The sequence below is a fragment of the Oxyura jamaicensis genome, chromosome Z (genome assembly GCF_011077185.1).
Source record: "Oxyura jamaicensis isolate SHBP4307 breed ruddy duck chromosome Z, BPBGC_Ojam_1.0, whole genome shotgun sequence".
Lineage (NCBI taxonomy): Eukaryota > Metazoa > Chordata > Aves > Anseriformes > Anatidae > Oxyura > Oxyura jamaicensis.
The window spans coordinates 33,376,006-33,383,939 of NC_048926.1; positions in this window are offsets into that span (position 1 = coordinate 33,376,006).

Consider the following 7,934-nt stretch of genomic DNA (forward strand, 5'->3'; position numbering starts at 1 on the left):
GCATAACTGTCTACTGCAATCATGTTATTATTCTAAAAATCTATTTTTAAGCCTGATTTAGAAAATATTTTCTGGGTATATTGATTTGTTTAAAAAACAAACAAACAAAAAACTTTTGATGATGCTGAAAATTATAAGTTTCATAGGCACACAAGTATTTTTGTTCATACAAGAAATATATAAACATACAAGAAATATTACTTGCTTGTGCAAGAATTGTTTTGCATAAATGTTTTGGTCTTGGTTCCTTCTAAAAACTTTTTGTTTCTGACCATTATCAGATTGATTTTTGCCTTTGTATTTCACAGTCCCATAAGAAATTAAATGTACTTTTACTTTCAGTATTCTTGACAAGAAATCTGTTTGCTTGCTTCTATGAGGGATTATGTCCTTGGGTAGAATGAGTACAGTCCATCATTCTGTTCCCTATTGAACTCATGATCTTGAAGTATTCTTGGGCACAACGACAAATCCTCCATGGTAAGATTAGAAGAATAATATATTGACAGTAATCCATCACAAGTGCTCAGTTTTCTTGTTAAAAAGTATTCAAACATTGACTGAAAATTAAACATCTATGATGGTTAGTTTTTGTAATTTTTATCGTTTTCTATGTTGTTGTTGTTGTTGTTTTTTTTCTGTGTGATTATTACATCAGAAACAAAAAGTTAATTGTTTTCATTTTTCTTATTTTTTGAGAGATGAGTATATTTGAAAGCTGTTCATGTCATGTCATTCATATATTTGACGTCTTCTAATGCGAATATATGATTACTGAATACAATATAAAGTAGACCCCAGCAGGCTTACTTCAAATGAATAGTTTTAAATACAATCTGAGAGTTTAACTAGATGTCTACTGGGAATATTTTCATTCATTACTTTGTTTCTTGTTTGATGTACGCCTTCTATGTCAATAATATATGCATAATATGCATTACAGCTTTAATTAAATGATGATTAAAAAAGACAGGGGAAACCAAGCTGTTATCTGAAAAAAATATTGAGTTCTGAGTGCTCAGTGTCTCTAAAAATCAGGACTGAAATAAAATAGCTCCTGTTAAAAAGCAACCTGTAATTATAGTTTAGCCAGGTTCAATTTTATCAATTGGAAATCAGTGCTTGTGTTCCACCCATGAGATGACCTTAGTGTTGATTATGATTACCACAGATACCTTTTTCATGTATATATGTTCTTATTATAGGACATAAAATCTGTTTCAAATGCTATTTCAAAAAATAAAATAAAATAAAATAAAAATAATTTTTAAATTGCAATCTTTAACTTACTTTTTAATGAAAAAGTTTATTTCACATGGTTCCTGTTTGGTGTTCTGCAATAAACCTCTTCCATGAGATAAACTCATGACTGGTGTCAATGCCTGCCCATATTTTTCTTAATACCTGTAAGAATTCCAATCTCCTACTACAAGCATCACATGACCTAAAAACCCTCTAACATTTAATTTCCACAGTGAAAACATATAATTTCTTCCAGCATTCAGTTTAAAATTTAGTGTGATATTTACACCCCAAAACAATGGGAATAAAAATGTAATGGGGTAATCAGAAGTTTTAATTTTAAAACTCTTTTAAACTTTTCACAATGGAAAATAAGACAGAGTTTACCACCAGTGTACAAAGCTTTAATTGTCTTTTGCCCAAACAAATATATTGTAAAGGCTTTAAAACAAAGCGTGTTCTGTTCATGCTTTGTGGAAATAGACACCAGCTTCTTCTACTTTCTTTATTCTTATTCTTTGCAGTTCAATAGCAAGGTATTTCAATGTATATTAATTCCAGTGGTTTTTCTATATAACTTCCCCCTTTTTCAGTCATCACCTCTGGGAGGTAGCTAAGAGAAAATATGATGTGCGTAGTAGATGAGAAAGCTGAATTCAGAAAAGCCTGTGCTTCTGTCAGCAGCTAAGCTGACTCCTTTTTAATATCCAGCACAAAGCCAGCCCAGTTTACTGCTTACACTTGGATTTGAACATAGATTCAATTAATTGTGTGCTTGCTTAGACAATGGAGCAAGGTTCCTCAGAGTTTGTAACAAAAATTTTAAAAGGTCTGCATACATTAATTTATTATTCAGATTTGTTCTCCTATTGCACAGGACATTACATTGGGGATTAAACAGACATAGTTATTTTTCTCTTTTTTCTTATGCTAGGACAAGCAAAGAATCTCTCAAATTAGATTTGCCTCAGGTGTCTCAAGACCATACCAGCATTAACATTCCAGTATCGACTTTATCATTGTTTTTTAACACAGTACACATTATCCCACCACACTTTTTACACTTTTTAAAATTATAAGATTTTGCTTCACTAAGAGCAGTTATTTTCTTTGTTTTCACATTTTATATCAAACATTGTCCCTATTTTTAAAGAATAAAAATATTCAGTCTATTGTTAAATTCTATCTACTTATTCTTTCTAATCTTTCAACTATTACAAAGTCTTCTAGGCGAAAGTCACTAAATGATACATATTTCACTTCTTAAGATGTATGGTCATAATGTGTGATACTTAATTATTGAGAATTAAGTGAATTTTTTCACAATAATAATGAATTACATTAGTAAAAGCACTCCATGCTTGACCTATGCACTACAATATGACTACTTTGGTCAGGGACATATGAATCTAATCTACTTCATCATATATGAAAGAGAAATATCTTTCTTACAATTTCCCAGCTGTGTAAAATGTGAACTTGCCATATCATTGCTGCCCAGAGGAACTTAGACATGCTGAAAAGAACAGTCTGATAAATTGTTTAATGAAACAAGTCCAATGAATGACACTATTTTTTCCTAGACATTACTTTTATATTATGAGTAGAAGATGATAAGTGTCACTTGTGTCAAAAGTGTGGGAAAAAGACCAAAGCAGTCATTCTTTTTTTCTTTTAACTCAAATGTTCCCAATTTTTAATATGTTTCATGTGACTTGGTACAAGACTGACAAATGTTCAAAGGAATTTCTTCACAGTTTGAAGTACATACACTTTATCTTGTTTTAAGTAAAGCAGCTCTATCTTTATTAAAGTTTCTGCCATAATACATGAATTTCACTTAGAAAAAATGTCTCTTCCCCAACAGGGAAACTTCCTGCATTGTACCAGCCCCAGAAAAGGTCCATTCCATGTAGAGAGACTCACATGGAAGACAATAAACCTCAGTGTAGGAGCTGAAATGCTGTGACACTCTGTGGCACATCCTGGACGCCCAACTACTCTTTGAAAACTCTTGTACCATTTTCTCCATAAGTGATTGCCTGTCATCCTCTAACACACAGACAGGGAGCCTTTCTGGACCTTGCAACTCATAGTGTAGTTCCATTACAAGTTATTACCAATGTCTACTACTTAGAAGTAGAGTAGTAGTCTCTACACTTTTGAGAACCATTAAAGTATATATACAATATCTGTAAAATAACTAAGCTAGTTTGGAGTTCATGAGTTGATACAACAGTATACCTTCTATCAATATACCTCAGTCTTTCCCAGCAAGGGCTCTAGACACATAGCCCAAGTCACAGAAGGCAAAGGCAGGGACTGTAGGAGGTCAGATTGAAGATCATCTAAGGAACCTAATGTATGCAGGTCCATGGGACCTGGTGAGATGCATCTGCGGGTCCTGTGGTAACTCATGGATGAAGTTTTTAAGTCCATCATGTCTCAGAAGCTGTAGAAGTCTGGTGGAGTTCCCACTGACTGGAAGAGGGAATATAACCCCCATTTTGAAAAAGGGAAAAAGGAAGACACAGGGAATGACAGGCCTGTCAGTCTCACCTCTGTGCCCCGCAAGATTATGGAGCATATGGTCCTGGAAACTATTTTAAGGCACATAGAGAAAAATGAAGTGATTGACAACAGTCAACATGGCTTCAGTAAGGGCAGATCATGCCATAGTTGCCCACAAATCTGGTGGCTTTTTGCAGTAGGGTTAGAGCATTAGTGGACAGGGGAAAAGCAACTGACATCATCTACCTGGATTTGTGCAAATGATTTGGTACTGTTCAGTTCGTGTCAGCTAACCTTAGTCTTCTACATCCAAATTACCTGCATGTGGGACTCTTTGTAGGAAATTGAGGGAAATAGGTGTTGTTAGAACAAGATTCATCTGACCCATTTTATAACTTTATTTTAGAATACATTGCTTCTGAAAGAATCTTTCTTTTTGTTGATTGTGAAGTGAGCCTACAGTGACTAGTTCAACATCTGCAGCTAGACATTATAAATCTAAGTCATGGTGCCTGATCTATATTGGTCATCGTGTTGAATTTTAGTAGGTATTTTTGTTCTCTTATGTACAGTAAATCATTCTTTTTCATTCAATCCTTAAAAGCAAAAACAATCTGAAGAAATAGATACTCTCAGAAAAGCACACAAAATCAAAAGTCTTGGATGCTTTCAAATGGAAAATTGCTTTTATTTCTTTCTAACCCATAATACAGAGACTCCAAAATTCAAGCATTTTACTAGCTCTCAATTGTTAGAGTCCTCTTTGCAGAAATTGCTGATCACAGATGCACAGCTATAGTTGCCTTTTAGTACCAGCTGAGCTGATACTGAAATACAGCCATAAGAGTGCATTGCAATTTAAAGGATTTAAGGCAATGAGGCAGAGGTGGTCCAAATGAAATCTATATCACTTCAGCGATCCTGTTACCATGACATCTCACTGAAGAGGATTTCATGAAGTGCAGAAGAAAACCATCCATTCCTCTAAACTTGTTTCACATATTTTTTTCTTACTCCTAGGTTTTCAATGGCCAATTTTCAAACAGGTTTGTAACAGGCCTTGTTCTCTTTCACATTGATTGAATTGCTTCTGATAACTTCTCTAAAGACCTGTTCTTTCAAAAATTGTATTTTCTGAAAGATGATACATTATATGGTTATCAATCTTCTTTTTCTCTCTCAAGTAACAGTAAAAACTACATATACATATATAACATTCAGTTTTCTGACCATGTTATTTTATACAAGCAGATGATATGTGAAGATGGTCAGTTTTTAGCTTTATCTTTTAGCTAACAATCTAAATTCATGACAATATTATTGAATGTGAGCAGTCTACTGTAAGGACCCTTGCTGACAAAATTACTTTGTTGTATTCAGAGCATTATGCATTTAAAGTAATTACCCTTAGGATTATATGGTTCAGCAAATATTTCAAGATTGTTTAAAGTCATATATGTCAGCCCTTATTGGATACATATTTGTGCTACACATTTTTTTAATTCTCTTGAGTTCTCTTCTTAGTCACTTTCTTCAAAGTAACCTTCTGGTCAACAGATAATAATATGAAGTTTTAAAGGATACCGATGATGTAGAATCATGGAATCATAGAATCATAGAATATCCCAAGTTGGAAGGGACCCATAAGGATCATCAAGTCCAGCTCCTCACACTGCACAAATCTACCCAAAATTTTAGACCATGTGACTAAGTACACGGTCCAATCACTTCTTAAATTCAGACAGCCTTGGTGCAGTGACTACTTCACTGGGGAGCCTGTTCCAGTGTGTGACCACTTTCTCAGTGAAGAACCTCTTCCTGCTGTCCAGCCTAAACTTCCCCTGCCTCAGCTTAACACTGTTCCCGCAGGCCCTATCACTTGTGATTACAGAGAATAGGTCACCTGCCTCTCCACTCCCCCTCGCGTGGAAGTTGTAGACTGCAATGAGGTCCCCCCTCAGCCTCCTCTTCTTCAGGCTGAGCAGGCCCAGTGTACAAAAAAAAAAAAAAAATCTTTCTGTATATTGCATCCATTATTGCTTAAGGCATTTAGAAGTAGTTTGTGATCCTTGACTGAAATGCACATATACACAGTTTTGACCATTAGTAGTGGAATCAGATTTATTGGTTGCAGCTTTCTGAAGAGTTTCTGAAGACAACTGATGTCGGTTTCACCATGAAAAATATATTATCATGTTGTCTTTTATTAACTCCACACAAAATTGAAGATGAGTCAGCATATCTTTCTGTTTTGCTCAGGGAGATTTTCTTTCAAAATTCAACCAAAGTAGAATGGTAAATCATCTACCCAACACTAAGAAATGGAGCAGGTGTATAGAGAAGTTAAATCTGCAATAATCCTAACCTCTTAGATTTCAAAGCATAGAATGTCTAGTAAGTTATAGTGGATGTCATGGTTTTTTGTTTGGTTGGGTTGTTTTTTTTTGTTGTTGTTGTTTTTTGTTTATTTGTTTTTTTGTTGTGTTTTTTTTGGTTGGTTGGTTGGTTTTGTTTTGCTTGAAAAAAAAAAAATCAGAAAAAAAAAGGGGGGGTGGGTTGAGGGAAGGGGTTGTGGTGTCAGAAAGTTAATAATATGCAGTAGGAGATAGCATGAATACCCTCTAAATACTGTTATCTCCCATGAGAGATAAAAATTCGGTTCACTTAGCACTGAAAGATCTGTACCCACTTAATCCATAAAAGTTATGTGATTTTTTCTAAATCTACTAAGCACACAAGTAAAGCGTGGCTGGGAGGGATTTAATAGCCTCTTCCATAGAGCATGTCTTTTGCAGCTGTGTATGAAGAATTTCTGTCAGTCATGATGGACCCAGTCTACAGTTCAGCAAAGTCAAACAAAAGACTGCTATAAATTTCAGTGGGTTCTGTGAAAATCATTGACCCTGGAGTAAGCAGCAATTAATTAGCTACTCTTCTATTTCCTCTACAAATAGATAAGTGGCTTTCTTAGAACTGAGCTTGTTTTCCACTTTGTACATATGTCTATGATTACTCTTTGAAGATAAATCACAAAATAATAATACATTAGATTACTACAATAATTCTTCACAAAGTATGTTAATCTGTAAAGCCTATATTGATTGTTAATGATCAGTGCTGTGATTGGCTATCAATGGAATAATACAAATCTAAAAACAAAACAAAACAAAAAAAAAAAAAAAAAAAAAAAAAACCTTCTGCAAGTACCTTCTACATTTTCAAGGCCTGGAACAAAATGCCAAGTGATAGTAAAGGTTATCCAGCAGGTCTTTAACCTCCTAACACTGTAAGATTATTTTTCAGTTTCTTGAAGTACAGAGGACTAGATTCTCACTAAATATAAATCACTGAAGCATTTTGGACATCAATGGACACATCCTGAACAGAGTAATTTGTTAGAGCTATGATAGTTTCCTCCAGACAATGATCTGGCCTCCTGTGCCTTCAATTTCATGGTACTTTATAAATGATAAAATGTGTTAGACAGACGCTATCTTTGTCCTTGAAGATGATTTGATCTGAAAGGGCAGGGAAGAGGACAATATAAATCAGTAGAATCAGCCACTTTTTGGGGAGGTTGTTTTATTTTAGGTTTGTTTGGATTATGTTTTTGCTGTTGTTTTAAATCAAAACCTCCCATTTACTTCAGTACCTCAGGATCTTGTGAAAAAGACACCTACAATAAAAACAAAGCATATTGCTAACACCTTTGATAAACAGCTCCTCACAGTTCAGGCAGAGGAGGAGAAATTTGCTGAATGCTGTGTGGCAGGTGAGTGGAGGAGACCATAGGGTAAGGCGACAGGTACATGTCACTGTTGGTGATGGACTCTTGAATTACTTTAGGCTCAATCACTGTGTGAAGAGACACGAAGGGCCTCATCAGCAGACATTCTGGTTTCAATGATACAGAGAAAGTATGTTAGACAGTTTACGATATTAAAGTTCATAGGTTTACTTTGCCAAGCTGCCATTGTTGTATGCTAGCCAAAAATCTATATTCACTGTATATGTTCAGAACACAAAGCCAGTTTTATCAGGTTTCTCCCTGGGTCTATAACAGACCGTAATTTCTTCATCTTAAACTGAAAAGGATAAAAAAAAAAAAAAAAAAAAAAAAAAAAAAAAAAAAAAAACCTTTCATCAACTGTCACTTACAAGTAAAATTCATGACTCTAGGC